The sequence below is a fragment of the Anomaloglossus baeobatrachus genome, chromosome 9, assembly GCF_048569485.1.
Source record: "Anomaloglossus baeobatrachus isolate aAnoBae1 chromosome 9, aAnoBae1.hap1, whole genome shotgun sequence".
NCBI classification, from domain to species: Eukaryota; Metazoa; Chordata; class Amphibia; order Anura; family Aromobatidae; genus Anomaloglossus; species Anomaloglossus baeobatrachus.
Window position 1 is genome coordinate 166,150,745 of NC_134361.1, and position 25,823 is coordinate 166,176,567.

The following is a 25,823-nucleotide window of genomic DNA, read 5'->3' on the forward strand; positions in this document are numbered from 1 at the left end:
TGTAATGTCCCCTTCCATCCCCCAACACAGTAGTAATGTCCCTCTTTGTTTCCCACTTATACTACAACATCTATCACAGGCAAAAGCTGCCCCCTCACTTCCTCCCAGCATGCTCTGCAGTGTGGATCTAATTTGCATATTGAATTATTGCACCATATCTCTTATTATTTTTTCCCTAATTAGCTTTTTTACAGTTTGATTTCTTCATTAATAGGATATTACCTAAAATCTTTCAGAATTTACTGTAAAAAAATAAATAAATTAAAAAAATAAATAAAATGATGTCCATAAGTTAAAATTTTTTAGGCCTATATATAGCGGTCAGGTCCAATATCAGTTTGAACTTGCTTTGGCAGCACATATACTTTGCTTTTGGCAGCACATTTACTAAACTTGGTACGATACAAAGAATATCAGCATGGCCCCTGCGCAAGGATGACACGCAAATTCATGAAGCGTTCCATATTTTGACGCATTTATTAACCCAAATGTACTTTTTTTTCGTCAATTTTTGAGGTAAGAACATTTCTGGCCTTGTTAACCCCTTCAAGGTATGGCCATTTTGCTTTATTTCCTTTTCGTTTTTCGTCCTCTTCTTCCAAAAGCCCTAACGTATTGATTTTTCCACGTGAGGGCCGTGTGTTGTACTTTTGAATGACATCACTCATTTTTCCATGTAGTGTACTGGAAAATGGGGGAAAAAAATCCAAAAGTGGAGAAATTGTAATTTAAAAAGTGAAATTCCACAATTTAGGGGTTTTTTTTTGCTTTTTTTCTGTCACCATGTTTACAATTTGGTAAAAGTGACCCGGCATTATGATGCCTCAGGCCGGTGCGAGTTCGTAGATACAAAACATGTATACTTTTACTTTTATCTAAAGGGTGAAGAAAAAGCAGAAGTTTGTCCAAAAAAAGAATAGCGCCTTGTCGCCATGTTCGGAGACCTGTAGCATTCTCATTGTTCGGGATCTGGGGCTCAGTGACGGCTTTTTTTTTTGCGTTTTGAGCTGATGTTTTTAATTATACCATATTTGTATATGATGATTTGATCGCCTGTTATTGCATTTTAGTGCCATGTTGCGATGACCAAAAACCATCATTTTGTCATCTGGAATATTTTTTCTCGCTACACCTTGTACTAATCAGATTAATTGCTTTTATATTTTTATAGCCCAGGCATTTCTGAACTCAGTAATACCAAATATGTGTATTGTCGCACCCCAGGGCAGCCGAGCTGCTCGGATCCGGGCAATCCGTGGCTCGAGGGGTCCCAGATCCAGGGGCACGTCGATCAGTTTTTAAATAAAATGGGAAAAATAATAAAAATAGTCCGACTACGCCACACGCGGTGCGCGGCCAGGGATGTCATCTGCCGGTCTTCCCTGGGGGTGATGGATGGGGCAGCGTGGATGGTGAAGCCCTACGTGAGCAGGGCTTTTCCCCAGGGGTAGGTAGGGGTTAATGTGGAAGTGCAGTGAAATACCTCAGTCCAGACAGGGGAGTGCAGTTTGGTCGCTTTACTTACAGCTGGGTTCGGAATCTGGGGACGTGCTGGATCCCAGGTGCGCCCGAGTCCTGTGTCCCTGTGCCAGCTGACCTGGTGCCACTCGCCCACCGATGCACTTGTGTGTGTGTGTGTGGGTCCTCCCTGGCATGGAGCACTTGGAGGTCCTCCTGGTGTCTGGGTCCTGCCGCAGGCTGTTTGGACTATTTAAGGGAATATGTCCCGGTCCTCCCTTTGCTGCTTATGCCTCGGATGTTAATGGTGGCAGATGAGTCCTGGAAACCCACCCACCTGGCAGAGTTAATAGACGGCTTGAAGTCCCGGTCTGTTCTCGGATCTGCACCCCGTGCGTGCAAAGTACTAGGAGCCCTGGATTTCCACTCCCACAGCATTCCACTGTCCCTGGAGCTTGACCTCTCGTTCTCCAGATACTTTCTCCCCTGAGTGGCTGCTGTTTCTACTCAGGTCTTGGCGGGGTCTTTGCTACTTTCACTGTGTTTCAAGATTCCTTTGTCTGTCTTGACACCTTTACTGACAACTCATTCTCCTCCTTGCGACTGCTCACTTTCAGTCTCTCCAGCCCGCTAACTGACTTCTCCCACACTCCCCAGGCCATCCACTCCTCCCCCAGGTCTGATCTCTCCCTACCCAGTTGGCTGCCTGTTAGCTCACAGTGCCCAGCCCTGTCACCTGGTTCTATGGGAGTCTCCCGCCCTGGTTTTGGAGTGTATGTGTCCTGGTGTGCTGGTGTGTGTGTACTGACTGGCACAGTTATGTAGGACCCGAGCTGTTGCAGTGATGTTACCTTGTTTTGTGACACCTGGTTACCTCAGGGACGTCTCAATTTTTTGTTTTGTTTTTTAGTTTTTCAATTGTTTTGCTTTCAATGAGGCAAAAGGGGGGTGATTTGAGCTTTAGCTTTTATTTTTTCATATTTTACATAATTATTTATTTCTTTAATTTTTTTTACTGATTTTATTAGTTGCCCTAGAGGACTTTATGACTGTACACTGCGATGGCTTTTCCTGTTCAGAGCGATGCTGCAGCATCGCTCTGATCAGGAGAAATGCTGGTCTCCTGAGAGTGCTGGCGCTCTGTTGACTCTCACAGGAAGTGATTCATGACAGCATCAGGAGTAATAATCTGACCCCGAGCTGTCATGGAAATACAACGGCGCCCCGTGATCGCATCACGGGGCCACCGACGGTGGCGGGAGCAGAGTTTGACAGTGTGATCTAAAGAGTTAACACACGCACGTCTGCTGATCAGATCCGCCGGAGCCCATGGTAACCGCAGGGACACGACCAATGGCGTACTAGTGACGGAGTTAAATAAATAAATAAATAAATAAATTACCGTCGTTAATTAAAAAACTTGCATGGGTTCCCTGCTATGTTTGGTAACCAGCCAAGGAAAAGCAGACAGATAGGGCCTGATAGGCTGGGAAGGTCCATGGTTATTGGCTCGTCCAAGCCTAAAACTAGCAGCCTGCAGCTGCGGGAGAAGTGAAGCATCACACTAGATGCTCTAATTCTGACGCTTTGTCTGCCTCTTCCTGATTGCCATGGTGCAGTGGCAATCGGAGTAATGGTAGCTGGGGTTGACGTCAGCTGTGTAATGTCAGCTGGCAGCAAGCCCTTGGGATAGTAATGGAGAGGCGTCTATCAGGTACCCCTATTAATAACCCAGTAATGAAAAAAGAAAACATACACAATTTAACAAAATGATTTATTAAAATGAACACTTTCCATCATTCACTACTTTATTAAAACAAACAAAAAAAAAAGCAGGACCGCCGTAGTCCAAGGAATCCGCCATAGTCCACAAATGGGAACCTGAGAAAGATAAACAGAGAGAAAATAAAAACAAGAGACTGTCCCCTATGAGCCACTGTATAGTATTAGTAGCCCCATGTACAAAAGTAATGCTTATCAATGAGCCTCTCTACAGTAGTAATGACCTGATGTACAGTAGTAATGCCCCCTGTGTTCCCCAGTACATGAGTAATGCCTCCTGTACAGTAATAATGCCCTCTGTGAGCCCCTGTACAATTATAATGCCCCTGTACAGCAGTAATGTCCCATTGTACAGTAGTAATGCTCTCTGTGAGCTCCTGTACACTAGTAATGCCCCCATGTACAGCAGTAATGCCCTCATTCACAATAGTAATGCCCCCTGTACAATAGTAGTGCCCCCTTGTGCAGTAGTAATGCCCCATGATCAGTAGTAATGCCCACTTGTGACCCCATGTACAGTAGTAATGCCCCCTGTACAGTAGTAATGCCCCCTGCACAGTAGTAATGCCCCCTGTACAGTAGTTATGCCCCCTGCACAGTAGTAATGCCCCCTGTACAGTAGTAATGCCCCCTGTACAGTAGCAATGCCCCCTGTACAGTAGTAATGCCCCCTGTACAGTAGTTATGCCCCCTGGACAGTAGTAATGCCCCCTGTACAATAGAAATGCCCCCAAGATCAGTAGTAATGCCCACCTTTGACCCCATGTACAGTAGTAATGCTCCGTTGTGCAGTAGTAATTTCCCCTGTGAGCCCCACTACAGTAATAATGCCCCCCTGTACAGTAGTATTGCCCAACTGTCACCCCCATGTACAAAAATAATGCCCCCTCGTACAGTAGTATTGCCCCCTGTGAGGAGCCTCTGTACAATACTAATACCTCCTTTACAGTAGTAATGCCTCTTGTGAGCCCCTGTAAAATTGGAATGCCCCCTGTGCGTGCAGTAGTAATGCCCCATGTACCTTAGTAATTCCCCCGTGTGGCCCTGTACAATAGTAATGCCCGTTGTACAGTAGGAAATAGGCCCCATGTTCTCCCAGGATCCTGTGCGGCGGCGCGGATCTCATTAGCATATTAATTAGTGACAAATTATTACCTATTTTTTCCCTGATTACATTTATTACACTTTAACTGCAACATTCATAGAGTGCTACCTAAAACCTTTCAGAATTAACTGATTTTAAAAATAATCTCCCTAAGTTAAAATATTTACTTTTATAGGACTATATATAGCGGATACGTCGGATGGCAGTTTGTGCTAGCTTCGGCAGCACATATGCTGAAATTGGAACGATACAGAGAAGATTAGCATGGCCCCTGCGCAAGGATGACACGTATAATCGTGAAGCGTTCCACATTTTCACGCATTTCTAAACCCCAAGTTTTTGTTCCCCTCATCTCCCAACATTTCTGGCCTTGTTAACCCCTTACGTTTTTTCGCTTTTCCTCTCCTTCTTATTCCAAAAGCCATAACGTTTTTTTATTTTTTCGACAATATAGCTATGTTTGGCCTTGTTTTTTGATAGAAAAGTTGACCTTAATACTAATAATTTATAATTTTATTCTTTATATAGCGCTATTAATTCCACAGTACTTTACATACATCAGGAACACTGTCCCCATTGGGGCTCACAATCTAGAGTCCCTATCTGTATGTCTTTGGAGTGTGGGAGGAAACCAGAGTACCCAGAGGAAACCCACGCAAACACAGGGAGAACATAAAAACTCCTCGCAGATAGTGTCCGTGGTGGGTTTTCAACCCCGTACCCCAGTTCTGCAAGACTGCAGTGCTAACCACTGAGCCACCGTGCTGCCCGTGACTGACATCATTGATTTTACATTTTTTTTTATTTTATAAAGTAGTGGAAAATGGTAAAAAAAAATTCCAAGTTCGGTGAAATTGCTAACAAAGTGCAAGTCCGCATTGTTTTGGGTTTTTTTACTTTCCATGTTCACCATATGGTAAATCAGACTTTGCTCATTCTTAGATACCAAACATGTATAATTTTTTTTTTTTATTTAAATGGTCAAAATAACTTCAGAAATATGTAAAAAATAAATAAATTTAACTTTTCGCGATATTTTCCAGGACCGTAATGTTTTTATTTTTATTTATTTTTTATTTTTTAGGGATCTGGGACTATGGGAAGGCTTATTTTTTGTGCCCTGAGCTTACTTTTTACTGATAAAACCGGGGGTAGATATGTGTTTTATTACAATTTAGGCTATGTGCACACGTAAAGTATTTTGTGCAGCTCCACTTCTGCATCTTTTTGCAGGAAAACACGTTTTTGTACAAGGTTGTGCACTACATCAGATTCCCTGGACTATGTCAGATTCCCTGGACTACGTCAGACCTGCCTGGGTTTTTATTTTAAATATATTGGTGAGCCAGGGAAAGAGTTGGAGAGTGGGGTTTTTTCAAATAAACTATCTGTGTGTGTTTTTTCTTTTTACTTATCGGGTTAATAATGGGGGTGATTGATTGACGCCTCTTCATTAATAACTCCTAGACTTGATGACAGCTGACATTACAAAGCTGACATCAAACCCAAAAATATATTACCCTGATAGCCACCGCACCACGGCAATCGAGAAGAGTCAAGCAAAGCTCCAGAATTGGCGCATCTAATGTGGTGCAGAAATTCTGGAGTGGCTGCGGGCTGCTATTTTAGGTTGCGAAGGGCCAAATAACCATGGGCCTTCGCAGCCTGATAATATCAGCCCCCTGCTTTCTGCTTTACCTTGACTGATTATCAAAAATAGGGGGAATCCCACGTAATATTTTAAAATTATTTATTTATTTATTAGGTTAAACAAGACTAAAAACATTGTTTAGTGCCACGTGAAAGGCTCTAAATGGTGCAAATGTATAATATGTAGGGGGGTTGTGACATTATATATCTGTAGGATAGCAATCTATTTTGTCTAAAATATTTCTATCATCTATCTAGCTTTATCTTTTATATTTTTATTTTATATTTGTACATGTGTTTTTTGTGTATTTTTAGATGTTGAATTCTTTGCTTTTGACAAAATTCTGTTTTCTCTGCTGTCTTTATTTCAACAAACTTTATTAAGACAAAAACACGTCAAAACTGCATCAAAACACATGTAACAAAAATGCAAGGCAAAAGCGCAAATAAACTAAGGTACTGAATTGGTGCAGAAATTCTGCAGTGTCAAAAACTCAACAAACACTAGTCATGGGAACCCTGGGGTATGTGCACACATTAGTATTTGGTGCAGTCATTTCTGCACCATTTCTGCATCTCTTGGCAGGAAAAACGCAGCAGAAAAAAACCCCGTTTCCGATACGTTTTTCTGGTGTTTTTGGACAGCAATTGCTATAGAGATAGATAATAGATATAGAAAAGACAGTACACGGACAAATAAACATATAATTGCACAACCTCCAGACATCTAATATATAAAGCTGAATGTGTGTATGTATGTGTGTGTGTATGTCCGGGATTGGCATCTGCACCGTCGCAGATACAGTCATAAAATTTTGAACACTCACACGTCTGGACCCCGAGAGCGTCATAGGCTATGTTGTGAGGCGAAATTTTAACCCCGCGCGTTCCAATTTACGAATCAATTTTGCCCTTATCTACATAATGGGGAAAAAGTGAAACGAAAAGTGTATCCGCACCGTCGCATTTACAATCACAAAATTTTGCACAGACACCTCATGTGACCCAGGGAACGTCGTAGACTATGTTTTGACAGGAAAATCTAACCCCGCGATTTACAGTTACTCTCTGAAAAACATGCCTTCATTAAAGTAAATGGAGCCTGGAACTTCAGGTTATTAGTAGCAGCTTTGAGTGGTTGCTATAGGAACAAAAGACATCCATAGTATAAGAAGCGTATATCTGAGATAATAAGATGTCAGGGGGGAGATGGATAGAGAGAGACAGACAGAGAGAGAATCAGACAGATACAGACAGGGAAAGAGACAGAGAGATAGAGACAGACAGGGAAAGAGACAGACAGAGACAAACGGTGAAAGAGACAGACAGAGACAGACGGGGAAAAGGAGAGACAGACCTGGAAAGAGACAGACCTGGAAAGAGACAGGCAGATATGCAGACAGGTACAGAGACAGGAAGACAGGGAAGGAGAAGACAGCCAGAGAGACAGACAAAGATAGATGGAGAAAGACACAGACCTTGATAGAGACAGATGGGGAAAGAGACAGAGAAATAGAGACAGACAAAGACAGGCAGACAGGGAAAGAGACAGACAGGAAAAGACACAGACAAAGAGACGGGGAGACAGATGGGGTAAGAGACAGACCTGGTAAAGAGACAGACCTGGAAAGAGACAGATGGGGAAAGAAGCAGAGAGATAGAGACAGACAAAGAAAGAGACAGAGACAGGCAGCGAGGAAAGAGGCAGACCTGGAAAGAGGCAGACCTGGAAAGAGACAGACCTGGAAAGAGACAGACCTGGAAAGAGACAGACCTGGAAAGAGACAGACGAGGAAAGAGACAGACAGAGACAGACGGGAAAGAGACAGACGGGGAAAGAGACAGATCTGGAAAGAGACAGACGGAGCACATTACTTAGCTAATTTAGTTAAATCTGTGTGGAATATCTGTGGTGTTGAAATATATGTTCTGAAATGTTCAATTAGCTTAGTTTTTGCCTTTTAATAATTACATTTCTATCTATTTGTTTTGTTGTTTGTGTTTGCAGAATACATTTTTGTTAATGCATTCTATTTTGTTAACAGCAGTTATTAACACGGGCGAAGCCGGGTAGTACAGCTAGTATAATAATAAAATTGTAACCTGTGGAGCTTATTGGACAACTTTTTATGATTAAATAAATAATGGGGTGCCCCTTATTTTTGATAACCAGCAAGGGCAAAGCAGACAGCTGGAGGCTGTTATTATGAGGCTGGAAAGGCCCATGATTATTGGCTCCTTCTTAGACTAAAAGTAACAGCCCGCAGCCACCCCAGAAGTGGCACATCACATTAGATGCACCAGTTCTGGCTCTTTGCCTCAGCTCTTCCTGATTACCCTGGTGCGGTACAGGCTAATAACCATGGGCCTTCCCAGACGAAAAATAGCAGCACTCAACCACCCCAGAAGAGGCGCATCACATTAGATGCGCCAATTCTAGCGCTTTGCATGGTTCTTCACTGGTGTGGTGGCAATCAGGGTAATGGTAGTTAGGGTTAATGGCACCTGTGTAGTGTTAGCTGGCATCAAGCCCAGGGATTAGTAATGGAAAAGTATCTATCAGACATCGCCATTACGAACCCAGTAATAAAAAAAGATACACACGTAAAAAATACTTTATTAAAATAAACACTTTCCATCATTCAATACTTTACTAAAGAAAAAAAAAACAGCAGGACCACCATAGTCCAAGGAATCTGCCATATTCCACAAATGGAAGCCTGAAAACATAAACATAGAGAAATAAAAACAAGACACAGTCCTTTGTTCACCAATTTATTAAAATGCAAAGTTCCCACCAAAGTCTGACATAGTCCAGTGCTTCCCAGGACGTTTCTCCACAATAAAAGACTATGGAGGCTCAGAATAAGGCTCAGAATGAGGCTCAGAACGAGACTCCATAGAATTTGAGAAGCAGCCGCTCCCGCCTCTTGCCGCGTACAGCGAAACCCGGCAATTCTGATGAATGGTAATGTCAGGAACGTCACTTATATGCAGTTGTATACCTTCTATGTCCCCCAAAATGTACTCGTGCCCCTTTTCGTGTTTCTACACAATAGCAATGTCCCTTTATGAACACAGTCAACTTGGAATTGTTTCGCTTTTGTGTTCCTACACAGTAAAAATGCCCTGTGTGTGCCCTACACAATAATAGTTCTTCTCTTAGGGCTGTACAATTATACTACACCCTATGTGCCCCCTTTAGTCCCCAATACTGTTGTAATGTCCCCGAATGTTTACCCACACAATAATAATGGCCCTTTTTTCAGCCACATTCATTGGTATTGTTTGTCCTTTGTGCTCCTACAAAGTAAAAATTACCTCTCTGTGCCCCTATACAAATGTAATGTCCCCTTCCATCCCCCAACACAGTAGTAATGTCCCTCTTTGTTTCCCACTTATACTACAACATCTATCACAGGCAAAAGCTGCCCCCTCACTTCCTCCCAGCATGCTCTGCAGTGTGGATCTAATTTGCATATTCAATTATTGCACCATATCTCTTATTTTTTCCCTAATTAGCTTTTCTACAGTTTGATTTCTTCATTAATAGGATATTACCTAAAATCTTTCAGAATTTACTGTAAAAAAATAAATAAATTAAAAAAATAAATACAATGATGTCCATAAGTTAAAATATCCCATTTTTTAGGCCTATATATAGCGGTCAGGTCCAATATCAGTTTGAACTTGCTTTGGCAGCACATATACTTTGCTTTTGGCAGCACATTTACTAAACTTGGTACGATACAAAGAATATCAGCATGGCCCCTGCACAAGGATGACACGCAAATTCGTGAAGCGTTCCATATTTTGACGCATTTATTAACCCAAATGTACTTTTTTTTCGTCAATTTTTGAGGTAAGAACATTTCTGGCCTTGTTAACCACTTCAAGCCATGGCCATTTTGCTTTATTTCCTTTTCGTTTTTCGTCCTCTTCTTCCAAAAGCCCTAACGTATTGATTTTTCCACGTGAGGGCCGTGTGTTGTACTTTTGAATGACATCACTCATTTTTTCCATATAATGTACTGGAAAATGGGGGAAAAAAATCCAAAAGTGGAGAAATTGTAATTTAAAAATGAAATTCCACAATGTAGGGGTTTTTTTTGCTTTTTTTCTGTCACCACGTTTACAATTTGGTAAAAGTGACCTGGCATTATGATGCCTCAGGCCGGTGCGAGTTCGTAGATACAAAACATGTATACTTTTACTTTTATCTAAAGGGTGAAGAAAAAGCAGAAGTTTGTCCAAAAAAAAGAATAGCGCCTTGTCGCCATGTTCGGAGACCTGTAGCATTCTCATTGTTCGGGATCTGGGGCTCAGTGACGGCTTTTTTTTTTGCGTTTTGAGCTGATGTTTTTAATTATACCATATTTGTATATGATGTTTTGATCACCTGTTATTGCATTTTAGTGCCATGTTGCGATGACCAAAAACCATCATTTTGTCATCTGGAGTATTTTTTCTCGCTACACCTTGTACTAATCAGATTAATTGCTTTTATATTTTTATAGCCCAGGCATTTCTGAACTCAGCAATACCAAATATGTGTATTGTCGCACCCCGGGGCAGCCGAGCTGCTCGGATCCGGGCAATCCGTGGCTCGAGGGGTCCCAGATCCAGGGGCACGTTGATCAGTTTTTAAAAAAAATGGGAAAAATAATAAAAATAGTCCGACTACGCCACACGCGGTGTGCGGCCAGGGATGTCATGGCCACCGCTGCCGGTCTTCCCTGGGGGTGATGGATGGGGCAGCGTGGATGGTGAAGCCCTACGTGAGCAGAGCTTTTCCCCAGGGGTAGGTAGGGGTTAATGTGGAGGTGCAGTGAAATACCTCAGTCCAGACAGGGGAGTGCAGTTTGGTCGCTTTACTTACAGCTGGGTTCAGAATCTGGGGAGGTGCTGGATCCCAGGTGCGCCCAAGTCCTGTGTCCCTGTGCCAGCTGACCTGGTGCCACTCGCCCACCCATGCACTTGTGTGTGTGTGTGTGGGTCCTCCCTGGCGTGGAGCACTTGGAGGTCCTCCTGGTGTCTGGGTCCTGCCGCAGGCAGTTTGGACTATTTAAGGGAATATGTCCCGATCCACCCTTTGCTGCTTATGCCTCGGATGTTAATGGTGGCAGATGAGTCCTGGAAACCCATCCACCTGGCAGAGTTAATAGACGGCTTGAAGTCCCGGTCTGTTCTCGGATCTGCACCCCATGCGTGCAAAGTACTAGGAGCCCTGGATTTCCACTCCCACAGCATTTCACTGTCCCTGGAGCTTGACCCCTCGTTCTCCAGATACTTTCTCCCCTGAGTGGCTGCTGTTTCTACTCAGGTCTTGGCGGGGTCTTTGCTACTTTCACTGTGTCTCAAGATTCCTTTGTCTTGACACCTTTACTGACAACTCATTCTCCTCCTTGCGACTGCTCACTTTCACTCTCTCCAGCCAGCTACCTGACTTCTCCCACAATCCCCAGGCCATCCACTCCTCCCCCAGGTCTGATCTCTCCCTACCCAGTTGTCTGCCTGTTAGCTCACAGTGCCCAGTCCTGTCACCTGGTTCTATGGGAGTCTCCCGCCCTGGTTTTGGAGTGTATGTGTCCTGGTGTGCTGGTGTGTGTGTACTGACTGGCACAGTTATGTAGGACCCGAGCTGTTGCAGTGATGTTACCTTGTTTTGTGACACCTGGTTACCTCAGGGACGTCTCAATTTTTTGTTTTGTTTTTTAGTTTTTCAATTGTTTTGCTTTCAATGAGGCAAAAGGGGGGTGATTTGAGCTTTAGCTTTTATTTTTTCATATTTTACATAATTATTTATTTCTTTAATTTTTTTTTACTGATTTTACTAGTTGCCCTAGAGGACTTTATGACTGTACACTGCGATGGCTTTTCCTGTTCAGAGCGATGCTGCAGCATCACTCTGATCAGGAGAAATGCTGGTCTCCTGAGAGTGCTGGCGCTCTGTTGACTCTCACAGGAAGTGGTTCATGACAGCATCAGGAGTAATATTCTGACCCCGAGCTGTCATGGAAATACAACGGCGACCCGTGATCGCATCACAAGGCCACCGACGGTGGCGGGAGCAGAGTTTGACAGTGTGATCTAAAGAGTTAACACACGCACGTCTGCTGATCAGATCCGCCGGAGCCCATGGTTACCGCAGGGACACGACCAATGGCGTACTAGTGACGGGGTTAAATAAATAAATAAATAAATTACCGTCGTTAATTAAAAAGCTTGCATGGGTTCCCTGCTATGTTTTGTAACCAGCCAAGGAATAGCAGACAGCTAGGGCCTGATAGGCTGAGAAGGTCCATGGTTATTGGCTCGTCCAAGCCTAAAACTAGCAGCCTGCAGCTGCGGGAGAAGTGGAGCATCACACTAGATGCTTTAATTCTGACGCTTTGTCCGCCTCTTCCTGATTGCCATGGTGCAGTTGCAATCGGAGTAATGGTAGCTGGGGTTGACGTCAGCTGTGTAATGTCAGCTGGCAGCAAGCCCAGGGGATAGTAATGGAGAGGCGTCTATCAGGCACCCCTATTAAAAACCCAGTAATAAAAAAAGACAACATACACAATTTAACAAAATGATTTATTAAAATAAACACTTTCCACCATTCACTACTTTATTAAAACAAACAAAAAAAAATAGCAGGACCGCCGTAGTCCAAGGAATCCGCCATAGTCCACAAATGGGAACCTGAGAAAGATAAACAGAGAAAATAAAAACAAGAGACTGTCCCCTGTGAGCCACTGTATAGTATTAGTAGCCCCATGTACAAAAGTAATGCTTATCAATGAGCCCCTCTACAGTAGTAATGACCTGATGTACAGTAGTAATGCCCCCTGTGTTCCCCAGTACATGAGTAATGCCTACTGTACAGTAATAATGCCCTCTGTGAGCCCCTGTACAATTATAATGCCCCTGTACAGCAGTAATGTCCCATTGTACAGTAGTAATGCTCTCTGTGAGCTCCTGTACACTAGTAATGCCCCCATGTACAGCAGTAATGCCCTCATTCACAATAGTAATGCCCCCTGTACAATAGTAGTGCCCCCTTGTGCAGTAGTAATGCCCCATGATCAGTAGTAATGCCCACTTGTGACCCCATGTACAGTAGTAATGCCCCCTGTACAGTAGTTATGCCCCCTGTACAGTAGTTATGCCCCCTGTACAGTAGTAATGCCCCCTGTACAGTAGTAATGCCCCCTGCACAGTAGTAATGCACCCTGTACAGTAGTTATGCCCCCTGGACAGTAGTTATGCCCCCTGGACAGTAGTTATGCCCCCTGGACAGTAGTAATGCCCCCTGTAGAATAGCAATGCCCCCAAGATCAGTAGTAATGCCCACCTTTGACCCCATGTACAGTAGTAATGCTCCGTTGTGCAGTAGTAATTTCCCCTGTGAGCCCCACTACAGTAATAATGCCCCCCTGTACAGTAGTATTGCCCAACTGTCACCCCCATGTACAAAAATAATGCCCCCTTGTACAGTAGTATTGCCCCCTGTGAGGAGCCTCTGTACAATACTAATACCTCCTGTACAGTAGTAATGCCTCTTGTGAGCCCCTGTAAAATTGGAATGCCCCCTGTGCAGTAGTAATGCCCCATGTACCTTAGTAATTCCCCCGTGTGGCCCTGTACAATAGTAATGCCCGTTGTACAGTAGGAAATAGGCCCCATGTTCTCCCAGGATCCTGTGCAGCGGCGTGGATCTCATTTGCATATTAATTAGTGACAAATTATTACCTATTTTTTCCCTGATTACTTTTATTACACTTTAACTGCAACATTCATAGAATGCTACCTAAAACCTTTCAAAATGAACTCATTTAAAAATTAATCTCCCTAAGTTCAAATATTTACTTTTATAGGACTATATATAGCGGACACGTCAGATGGCAGTTTGTGCTCGCTTTGGCAGCACATATGCTGAAATTGGAACGATACAGAGAAGATTAGCATGGCCCCTGCGCAAGGATGACACGTATAATCGTGAAGCGTTCCACATTTTCACGCATTTCTCAACCCCAAGTTTTTGTTCCCCTCATCTCCCAACATTTCTGGCCTTGTTAACCCCTTACGTTTTTTCGCTTTTCCTCTCCTTCTTATTCCAAAAACCATAGCGTTTTTTTATTTTTTCGGCAATATAGCTATGTTTGGGCTTGTTTTTTGAGGGAAAACTTGACCTTAATACTAATAATTTATAAATGTATTCATTTATATAGCGCTATTAATTCCACAGCACTTTACATACATCAGGAACACTGTCCCCATTGGGGCTCACAATCTAGAGTCCCTATCTGTATGTCTTTGGAGTGTGGGAGGAAACCAGAGTACCCAGAGGAAACCCACGCAAACACAGGGAGAACATACAAATTCCTTGCAGATAGTGTTCTTGGTGGGTTTTGAACACAGGACCCCAGTGCTGCAAGACTGCAGTGCTAACCACTGAGCCACCGTGCTGCCCGTGACTGACATCATTGATTTTACATTTTTTTTTATTTTATAAAGTAGTGGAAAATGGTAAAAAAAAATTCCAAGTTCGGTGAAATTGCTAACAAAGTGCAAGTCCGCATTGTTTTGGGGGTTTTTTACTTTCCATGTTCACCATATGGTAAATCAGACTTCGCAGCATGATTGCCCAGGTCAGTACGAGTTCTTAGATACCAAACATGTATAATTTTTTTTTTATTTAAATGGTCAAAAAAAATTCAGAAATATGTAAAAAACAAATAAATCTACCTTTTCGCGATATTTTCCAGGACCGTAATGTTTTTATTTTTTGGGGATCTGGGACTATGGGAAGGCTTATTTTTTGGGCCCTGAGCTGACTTTTTACTGATAAAACCGGGGGTAGATATGTGTTTTATTACAATTTAGGCTATGTGCACACGTAAAGTATTTTGTGCAGCTCCACTTCTGCATCTTTTTGCAGGAAAACACGTTTTTGTACAAGGTTGTGCACTTGCACTACATCGGATTCCCTGGACTACGTCAGACCTGCCTGGGTTTTTATTTTAAATATATTGGTGAACCAGGGAAAGAGTTGGAGAGTGGGGTTTTTTCAAATAAACTATTTGTGTGTTTTTTCTTTTTACTTATCGGGTTAATAATGGGGGTGATTGATTGACGCCTCTTCATTAATAACTCCTAGACTTGATGACAGCTGACATTACAAAGCTGACATCAACCCCAAAAATATATTACCCTGATAGCCACCGCACCAGGGCAATCGAGAAGAGTCAAGCAAAGCTCCAGAATTGGCGCATCTAATGTGGTGCAGAAATTCTGGAGTGGCTGCGGGCTGCTATTTTTAGGTTGGGAAGGGCCAAATAACCATGGGCCTTCGCAGCCTGATAATATCAGCCCCCTGCTTTCTGCTTTACCTTGACTGATTATCAAAAATAGGGGGAATCCCACGTAATATTTTAAAATTATTTATTTATTTATTAGGTTAAACAAGACTAAAAACATTAGAAAAAAAACAAAGAGAAAATTGCATGAAAAATACCCTGACTATAAATAAATAAATTGCAAGTGCTAAATAACAGGGTACTTAGTGTATACATTTTTGCAAAAAGGTAAAAAGCTGTCTCACCTCGTCAAGGTGTACCCATCTGAGACAGTCCCTAACCTACTGAAGTTAAAAACATTATCAATACCTGACTTGTGTCATGTCAAACTCCAATATGAATGGTGGCAAGTGGTCAGCTGTGTCCCAGATTAAATACACAGTGAAGTGAGACGCAATTAGGCTATGTGCACACGGTGCGTTTTTCTCGGCGTTTTTGCGCGTTTTTCGGGTGCGTTTTTGGCCTCAAAACTGCATGACTTTGCTTCCCCAGCAAAGTCTATGAGTTTTCATTTTTGCTGTCCCCACACAGCGTTTTTTTTCAGCTGCGTTTTTGTGGTGACCACAAAAACGCAGCATGTCAATTATTCCCGCGTTTTTCACTGCGCTTTTCATCCATTGAGTTCAATGGGATGTTGAAAGACGCAATGAGAAACGCAAATAGCTGCGTTTTGGTGCGTTTCTAAGACCAAAAACGCAGCTATAAGCGCAGGAGGTGGGTAGTAAAGTGACGTGTACAGGAAGAGGATTCCTTCTGTCAGTATAGACAGAAGCATGAATCCTCCCGGTACCGTCACCGCCGCGTCCATCTCCCGTCCTGTGCATGTATGCTGCCGTGCGGCGCCATGTACAGGCAGGAGGTGGAAGCGGCTGCGAAAACAAAAGTTAACAGTAGAATAAAAAAAAAAAAGTTATACTCACCTGTCTGCAGCCTCGCGGTGCCATGCCCGCTCCCAGCTCCTGTCACGGTATCGCCGCTCCCGCTCCGGCTGTGTGCAGTCTCCCCGGGGCAGGACCTTGCTTGCAGGACCTGGCGATGGATCACCTGATGCAGTCACCTGACGCATCAGCTGATCGAGTCTCGGGCTGACGCGGGCGCCCGGCCGGTATCAGCGGATGCGTCAGGAGACTTCATCCCTGATTACCGGCAGCTGCTGCAGCGATCGGACAGGATCAGACTCCCGCCCCATCGCTCCGGGAGCTGCCGGTAATTCAGCACATAAGTGAGTATTATTTTTTTTTTTTTTCTACTGATGCATCAGCTGATTGTATAATCGGCTTTTATACAATCAGCTGATGTGTGATGGGATTCACATCCTTTAACCTGACACATCATCTGATCGCTTTGCCTTCCAGCAAACCGATCAGATGATATTGGATCCGGATTGGACGGCGCGGGACCCTGACCCAGGATTACTGCGGAGGGGGGTTTATTTCAATAAAGATGGAGTCACTAATTGTGTTGTGTTTTATTTCTAATAAAAATATTTTTCTGTGTTGTGTTTTTTTTTTATCTTTACTAGAAATTCATGGTGGCCATGTCTAATATTGGCGTGACACCATGAATTTCGGGCTTAGGGCTAGCTGATAATATACAGCTAGCCCTAACTCCATTATTACCTGGCTAGCCACCCGGCATCAGGGCAGCCGGAAGAGTTGGATACAGCGCCAGAAGATGGCGCTTCTATGAAAGCGCCATTTTCTGGGGTGGCTGCGGGACTGCAATTCACAGCGGGGGTGCCCAGAAAGCATGGGCACCCTGCACTGTGGATTCCAATCCCCAGCTGCCTAGTTGTACCCGGCTGGACTCAAAAATGGGGCGAAGCTCACGTCATTTTTTTTTTTAAATTATTTCATGAAATTCATGAAATAATTTAAAAAAAAGGGCTTCCCTATATTTTTGGTTCCCAGCCGGGTACAAATAGGCAGCTGGGGGTTGGGGGCAGCCCGTACCTGCCTGCTGTACCCGGCTAGCATACAATAATATGGCGAAGCCCACATCATTTTTTTTTTGGGGGGGGGCAAAGAAATCCTGCATACAGTCCTGGAAGGAGGATGCTGAGCCTTGTAGTTCGACAGCTGCTGTCTGCTCTCCTGCATACACTATTGGATGGAGGATTCTGAGCCTTGTAGTTCGACAGCTGCTGTCTGCTCTCTTGCATACACTATTGGATGGAGGATTCTGAGCCTTGTAGTTCGACAGCTGCTGTCTGCGCTCCTGCATACACTATTGGATCGAGGATGCTGAGCCTTGTAGTTCTGCAGCTGTCTGCTCTTCTGCATACACTAGTGGAGAATGAAGAACACATTGAAGAAGGAAATGGCAGGTGCGTTTTTGTGCGTTTTTAGCGGCCAAAAATGCACAAAAACGCAGCGTCAAAAAAACGCAGCGTGTGCACATAGCCTTAGTTGTTCAGTCTCAGTATTAGGAGGGCTGCGCCCCTAACTTGCAAAAAAGCAAGATAACATACAAAAAACACAAAAAAACTGAGCTGAAACAATGTTCAGTAAACATGCAACATTAAGCATGTGAATTGCAGCCTTAAGACTAGAAAAAAAACAAAGAGAAAATTGCATGAAAAATACCCTGACTATAAATAAATAAATTGCAAGTGCTAAATAACAGGGTACTTAGTGTATACATTTTTGCAAAAAGGTAAAAAGCTGTCTCACCTCGTCAAGGTGTACCCATCTGAGACAGTCCCTAACCTACTGAAGTTAAAAACATTATCAATACCTGACTTGTGTCATGTCAAACTCCAATATGAATGGTGGCAAGTGGTCAGCTGTGTCCCAGATTAAATACACAGTGAAGTGAGACGCAATTAGTTGATCAGTCTCAGTATTAGGAGGGCTGCGCCCCCAACTTGCAAAAAAGCAAGATAACATACAAAAAACACAAAAAAACTGAGCTGAAACAATGTTCAGTAAACATGCAACATTAAGCATGTGAATTGCAGCCTTAAGACTAGAAAAAAACCAAAGAGAAAATTGCATGAAAAATACCCTGACTATAAATAAATAAATTGCAAGTGCTAAATAAACATTGTTTAGTGCCACGTGAAAGGCTCTAAATGGTGCAAATGTATAATATGTAGGGGGTTGTGACATTATATATCTGTAGGATAGCAATCTATTTTGTCTAAAATATTTCTATCATCTATCTAGCTTTATCTTTTATATTTTTATTTTATATTTGTACATGTGTTTTTTGTGTATTTTTAGATGTTGAATTCTTTGCTTTTGACAAAATTCTGTTTTCTCTGCTGTCTTTATTTCAACAAACTTTATTATTAAGACAAAAACACGTCAAAACTGCATCAAAACACATGTAACAAAAATGCAAGGCAAAAGCGCAAATAAACTAAGGTACTGAATTGGTGCAGAAATTCTGCAGTGTCAAAAACTCAACAAACACTAGTCATGGGAACCCTGGGGTATGTGCACACATTAGTATTTGGTGCAGTCATTTCTGCACCATTTCTGCATCTCTTGGCAGGAAAAACGCAGCAGAAAAAAACCCCGTTTCCGATATGTTTCTCTGGTGTTTTTGGACAGCAATTGCTATAGAGATAGATAATAGATATAGAAAAGACAGTACACGGACAAATAAACATATAATTACACAACCTCCAGACATCTAATATATAAAGCTGAATGTGTGTATGTATGTGTGTTTGTGCAGTGGCGTAACTAGAGTTTGATGGGCCCCGGTGCAAAGTTCAGACCTGGGCCTCCCCTCCACGTACACCGACACTTAGGGTACGGGATAATGACACTGACACTCGGGGTACAGGATAATGATGCTGACACTTGGCTCTTACCCACAGCACCCACCTTTCCCATTATCTGAAATCCCTTTATCAGTACCCAGCTTTCCTATGTTCTGATATCCATCTTGTCCTCGGCACACTGCTTCCCCATGCTCTGCTATACATCTTTCCCTCAGCACCCAGCTTTCCCATATCAGAGCATGGGAAAGCTGGGTGCTGAGAAATGATATATAGCAGAGCATGTGAAAGCTGGGTGCTGAGAGAAGATGTATAGCAGAGCATGGGAAAGCTGGGTGCTGAGGGAAAAGAGCCTTTTTCCCTGAGCACTAAACGTTCCCATCCCCTGCTTGTATCTTTGTCCCCCCTTGTATATAGTTCTCCAAATACAATAATGGCACCCACATAGCCTTCCATATAGTATAAAGGGTCCCACATAACCCTTCATATATTAGAATACCCTTCCATAGTCCTCCATGTATTATAATTCACCCCATAGTACTCAATATATAATACTGCACCACATAGTCCTCCATATATTATAATGCACCCCCATAATCCTCCATGTATAAAGTAGCCTTTTAATTATCATGAATTTCTCATAGTTCTCTACGTATTATAATTCACCCCATATTTCTCCATATATTATACTGCACCACATAGTCCCCAATGTTTTATAATGCACCCCCATAGTCCATGTATAAGGTAGCCTCCATAGTCCTCCATATATTATAATGTAGCCCCCATAATCCTATATGTATTATAACGCAACCCCATAAAACTTCATATTGCATTATGCAGCCCCATATTCCATTTATAAGGTGTCCTTCATTTTGTATTATGCAGCCCCCCAGACCTCCATATATAATAATGCAGCCAGACTCTCCATGCCTCCATGTATAATAATGCAGTCAGCCTCTCCATGCCTCCATGTATAATAATGCAGTCAGCCTCCTCAGGCCTCCATGTATAATGTAGCAGCCAGCCTCTCCAGGCCTCCATGTATAACAATGCACCCAGCCTCCTCTGGCCTCCATGTATAATGCAGTATCTCCAGGCCTCCACGTATGATGCAGTATCTCCAGGCCTCAATGTATAATGCAGTATCTCCAGGCCTCCATGTATAATGCAGCCTCTCCAGGCCTCCCTGTATAATACAGCCTCTCCAGGCCTCCATGTATAATAATGCAGCCTCCCCAGACCTCCATGTATAATAATGCAGCCTCCCCAGACCTCCATGTATAATAATGCAGCCTCCCCAGACCTCCATGTATAATAATGCAGCCTCCCCAGACCTCCATGTATAAAGCAACCTCCTCAGACCTCCATGTAGAAAGCAGCCTCTCCAGGCCTCCATATATAATGCAGCCTCCTCAGACTCCATGTATAAAGCAGCCTCTCCAGGCCTCCATGTATAATAATGCAGCTTCCCCAGAACTGCCTTCCCAAGCCTCTGGCCACCGTTTACTCACTTATATTAGAAAAAAAAAACAAAAACAACAAGTACTCACCTTCTCTCTTCCTTCCACCGCTGCTGTCCTCCCCGCTGCTCATTCTCCCGGTGCTGCGGTAGGCGTCCTCCCATCCTGCACTCTGTGCACTCAGCACAGCAGTCGCTCGGGAGTGACGTCACCGCACAGGGGGAGAATGGTGATGCATAGCGCGGCACCGGCCGGTGACGGGGGAGACGCCGCAGCCGCTGACACCAGGTAGGGGGCCCTGGTGCCACCGCTGACACCAGGCAGGGGGGCCCGGTGTCAGCGGTGGCAGCGGGTCAAATAGAGGCCGCGTGGTCTGTGACAGATCAGTGCGGCTCCTCTCACACTGACAGGAGCTGGCTGCTGATCTGCCTGGCAGCCGCCGGGCCCCTGACCTCCCGGTCCTGGTCGCGATCGCGACCGCTGCGACCGTGGTAGTTACGCCACTTTGTTTGTGTGTGTATGTCCGGGATTGGCATCTGCACCGTCACAGCTACAGTCACAAAATTTTGCACACTCACACGTCTGGACCCCCAGAGCGTCATAGGCTATGTTGTGAGGCGAAATTTTAACCCTGCGCGTTCCAATTTACCAATCAATTTTGCCCTTATCTACATAATGGGGAAAAAGTGAAACAAAAAGTGTATCCGCACCATCGCATTTACAATCACAAAATTTTGCACAGACACCTCATGTGACCCAGGGAACGTCGTAGACTATGTTTTGACAGGAAAATCTAACCCCGCGCTTTACAGTTACTCTCTGAAAAACATGCCTTCATTAAAGTAAATGGAGCCTGGAACTTCAGGTTATTAGTAGCAGCTGGTTGCTACAGGAACAAAAGACATTCATAGTATAAGAAGCGTATATGTGATGTATATGTGATGTATAATAAGATGTCAGTGGGGAGATGGATAGAGAGAGACAGAGAGAGAATCAGACAGAGACAGACAGGGAAAGAGACAGAGAGATAGAGACAGACAGGGAAAGAGACAGACAGAGACAAACGGTGAAAGAGACAGACAGAGACAGACGGGGAAAAGGAGAGATAGACCTGGAAAGAGACAGACCTGGAAAGAGACAGACCTGGAAAGAGACAGATATTAACAACACATATCTCAAACTTGGAGCCATAAATATAAACATCAAACCGGCCGGAATGAGGCGGGAAGGGTGTCAGCACTACTCAGAGTACTAATCAAACACAGGAGAAACAAGAGTAAAGTGCAATATCCATACTTAATTAAGACAAACACAACAAGGAGTGATTAAAAGAAGAGTATACTACCAAACCAATAGGGATGCAATGACAATAGTCCCTTTATCATAAAAAATTACAGTCCATGATATTACATAGGAGTCTAAGCTAGTGATGAGCGAGTATGCTTGTTACTACTCGGTACTCGCACGAGTATCACTGTACTCGGGCTACTCGGCGGGTACCGAGTAATCTCGGTTCTAAAGGCCTGCAGGAATTCCTGGATGTTAGTAGTTATAGGGTCCTCCTTCTCCCACAAGGGGTTCATCCAGGCCAGTGCCTAACCTTCTAGATGGGACATCACAAACGCCACCTTGGTCGGAGGCAAACAGATGCGGAAGCAGCTTAACGTGGAGGGAGCACTGATTCAAGAATCCTCTGCAGGTCTTAGGATCTCCGGCATATCGGGGTGGAGAGCCCAAGCGGAGTTTAGAGGCTTCCGAGGAAGCTGCCACGGGAACTGCGGCCGTGGACTGTGCTAGTGAAGACTGAGATGCCAGGGACGTGGCGGTTGCTTGCAGCGTATTCAGGCGGGTGTCCACCAAGGACATGAAGGCCAGCATGCGGAACTGGGTCTCGCGCTGTCGTCCGAGTTCCTGCTGCAATCCGGCCAGCTGGGACGCTAGTGCTTCGGCGGGATCCATGGCCTGTTCTTACTGTTAGGACCAGAAGGACGGGTAGGCCCAGGAGGTGGATCCACTGGACTGAGCACCCCACCAAGGGCAAGGTGCCCGGTACAGGGAGCACTACGGTTAGCAGGACAGTCCGTTCAGAGGAGTGGAGTGAAGAAGTCCCTGGGACCACGGAGTCTCTGAAGGTAGTCCAGGTGACGGAGCTCAGGTTCGGAGGCCGAGATGATGTCAGGCAGAGTTCGGAACCAGCTGAGCGAGGAGGTCGGTCACCACACGGATCCAGGGATCGGAGATGGTAGGGACTGACAAGATGGCGGACAGTCACCGTTCGGGGTTCTGGAAAACTCAGGTCCTGTTGGCGAGACAGGAGCGACTCTACAAGAGAGATAGGTGAGTATGGGACAAAGCAAAGGAGGACCTGACTCCTAGCTTAGCAAACACGAAGAACAGGCCCTGCCCACTTGGAAAGGATTCCCCTATATAACCTGTACCTGGATCTTCAATATCCTGTTGAAAGACGCTGGCCCTTTAAGAGAGGGTCAATGACCACGCGTGCGCCCTAAAGCGCATGCGCGAGGCCCGGGTGCCAGAAGCCAGAGCAGGAAGCGGTGCACAGGAGGCAGGAGTGCCGGGCTGGCTCAGCATCGCAGACGGGCGCCGGGAGCGGTGACCGGGTTGCCTGGAGGACGCAGGTGAGGGAGCATGGAGGCTGTGGAGCGGGGGACCGGGGAGCGTGGCAGGGGAGCGGGGAAGCGTGGCACGGGAGCCGGGAAGCATGGCAGGGGAGCCGGGAAGCGTGGCAGGGGAGCCGGGGAGCATGGCAGGGGAGCCGGGGAGCGTGACAGGGGAGCCGGGGAGCGTGGCAGGGGAGCCGGGGAGCGTGACACCATCACAGTCTCTCCCTGCCTCCTGCCGGAGATTCCGTGATGACTCACCTGCACTGCATATCCCACACAGCCCCCATTTCTCATCTTTATTGCTTCCCTTAGTCCTGATTGTATTTCTGGTTAGTCCTTACCTACCCTATATTCCAATATTTATTGGTTAGAGTCCTATGCAGTGGCGTAACTACCGCGGTCGCAGCGGTCGCGATCGCGACCGGGCCCGGGCGGTTTGGGGCCCGCGGGGACCCGGCAGATCAGCAGCCAGCTCCTCTCAGTGAGAGAGAAGCTGCGCTGATCTATCACAGTGCACGCGCCCACTATATGACCCGCTGCCGCCCCCGACACCGGGCCCTCCTGCCCGATGTCAGCGGCGGCACCGGGGCCCCCCTCCCCCCGTCACCGCGCACAGTAATAATGAAGCAAAGATCGGCCGGCGCCGCTCTGCATCATCATTCTCCCCCTGTGCCTGTGCGGTGACGTCACTCCTGTGCGACTGCTGTGCTGAGTGCACAGAGCGCAGGGAGGGAGGACGCCGACCGCAGCACCGGGAGGACGAGCAGCAGTGGAAGGAGGAGAGCAGGGAGTACAGCATCAGTGGAACAAGGAGACGTCAGGACAGAGCAGCAGTGGAAGGAGGAGAGCGGTGAGTACTTGGTTTTTTTTTTATATATATATGAGTACACGGTGGTCAGAGGCCCTGGAGTGGAGAGGCTGCATTATACTGTACATGGAGGCCTGGGGTGGGAAGGCTGGATGATACTGTACATGGAGGCCTGGGGTGGGGAGGCTGCATCTGTACATGGAGGCCTGGGGTGGGGAGGCTGCCTGATACTGTACATGGAGGCCTGGGGTGGGGAGGCTGCATCTGTACATGGAGGCCTGGGGTGGGGAGGCTGCCTGATACTGTACATGGAGGCCTGGGGTGGGGAGGCTGCATCTGTACATGGAGGCCTGGGGTGGGGAGGCTGCCTGATACTGTACAAGGAGGCCTGGGGTGGGGAGGCTGCATGATACTGTACATGGAGGCCTGGGGTGGGGAGGCTGCCTGATACTGTACATGGAGGCCTGGGGTGGGGAGGCTGCATGATACTGTACATGGAGGCCTGGGGAGGCTGGCTGCATTATTATACATGGAGGCCTGGGGACGCTGGCTGCATTATTATACATGGAGGTCTGGGGAGGCTGGCTGCATTATTATACATGGAGGCCTGGGGAGGCTGGCTGCATTATTATACATGGAGGCCTGGGGAGGCTGGCTGCATTATTATACATGGAGGCCTGGGGAGGCTGGCTGCATTATTATACATGGAGGTCTGGGGAGGCTGGCTGCATTATTATACATGGAGGCCTGGGGAGGCTGGCTGCATTATTATACATGGAGGCCTGGGGAGGCTGGCTGCATTATTATACATGGAGGCCTGGGGAGGCTGGCTGCATTATTATACATGGAGGCCTGGGGAGGCTGGCTGCTATATTATACATGGAGGCCTGGGAGGCTGGCTGCTATATTATACATGGAGGCCTGGAGAGGTTGGCTGCATTGTTATATACGGAGGCCTGGTGAGGCTGCATAATAAACATGAAGGACACCTTATACATTGAATATAGAGGTGTAATATACATAGAGGTCTATGAGGCTGCATTATACTGGAGGTCTATAGGGCTGCATTAAAATGGAGGTCGGGGGGGGGGGGCTGTATAATACAAAATGAAGGGACACCTTATACATGGAATATAGGGGTGAATTATACATGGAGGAGTATGGGGCTGCATAATACCATCTGAAGTTTTATGGGGTTGTGTTATAATACATATAGGACTATGGGGGCTGCATTATAATATATGGAGGACTATGGAGGCTACCTTATACACGGACTATGGAAGTGCAATATAAAACATGGAGGACTGGGTGGTGCAGTATAATATATGGAGAACTATGGGGTGAATTTTAATACATGGAGAACTATGGGAAATGCATTATAATTGAAGGGCTACTTTATACATGGAGGATTATGGGGGTGCATTATAATATATGGAGGGCTATGTATCTGCATTCTAATATATGAAGGGTTATGTGAGACCCTTTATACAATTATTTGGAAGGCTATGTGGGGGCTGTTATAGTATTTTGAGAACTTTATACAGGGGGGACAAAGATACAAGTATGGGATGGAAATGTTTTGTGCTGAGGGAAAAAGGCTCTTTCCCTCAGCAGCCAACTTTCCCATGCTCTGCTATACATCTCTCAGCACCCAGCTTTCCCATGTTCTGATATACATCTCTCAGCACCCAGCTTTCCCATGTTCTGATATACATCTCTCAGCACCCAGCTTTCTCATGCTCTGATATGGGAAAGCTGGGTGCTGAGGACAAGATAAATATCAGAACATAGGAAAGCTGGGTGCTGATAGAGGGATTTCAGGGTGCTGTGGGTGAGAGCCAAGTGTCAGCGTCATTATCCTG

At 45.3% G+C, this 25,823-nt stretch overlaps 4 non-coding genes across 4 annotated transcripts; all 4 read left to right on the forward strand.

Annotated features, from left to right (window-relative positions):
* The first annotated feature begins 366 nt into the window (after positions 1–366).
* Positions 367–470, forward strand: LOC142253817 (U6 spliceosomal RNA). The gene has a single exon (XR_012726849.1). It is a non-coding gene; the product is annotated as a U6 spliceosomal RNA (small nuclear RNA).
* Positions 471–4,554: 4,084 nt separating this feature from the next.
* On the forward strand, positions 4,555–4,661 carry LOC142253791 (U6 spliceosomal RNA). The gene has a single exon (XR_012726826.1). It is a non-coding gene; the product is annotated as a U6 spliceosomal RNA (small nuclear RNA).
* A 5,046-nt stretch (positions 4,662–9,707) lies between these two features.
* On the forward strand, positions 9,708–9,811 carry LOC142253809 (U6 spliceosomal RNA). The gene has a single exon (XR_012726842.1). It is a non-coding gene; the product is annotated as a U6 spliceosomal RNA (small nuclear RNA).
* Positions 9,812–13,891: 4,080 nt separating this feature from the next.
* On the forward strand, positions 13,892–13,998 carry LOC142253786 (U6 spliceosomal RNA). The gene has a single exon (XR_012726821.1). It is a non-coding gene; the product is annotated as a U6 spliceosomal RNA (small nuclear RNA).
* The last annotated feature ends 11,825 nt before the right edge of the window (positions 13,999–25,823 follow it).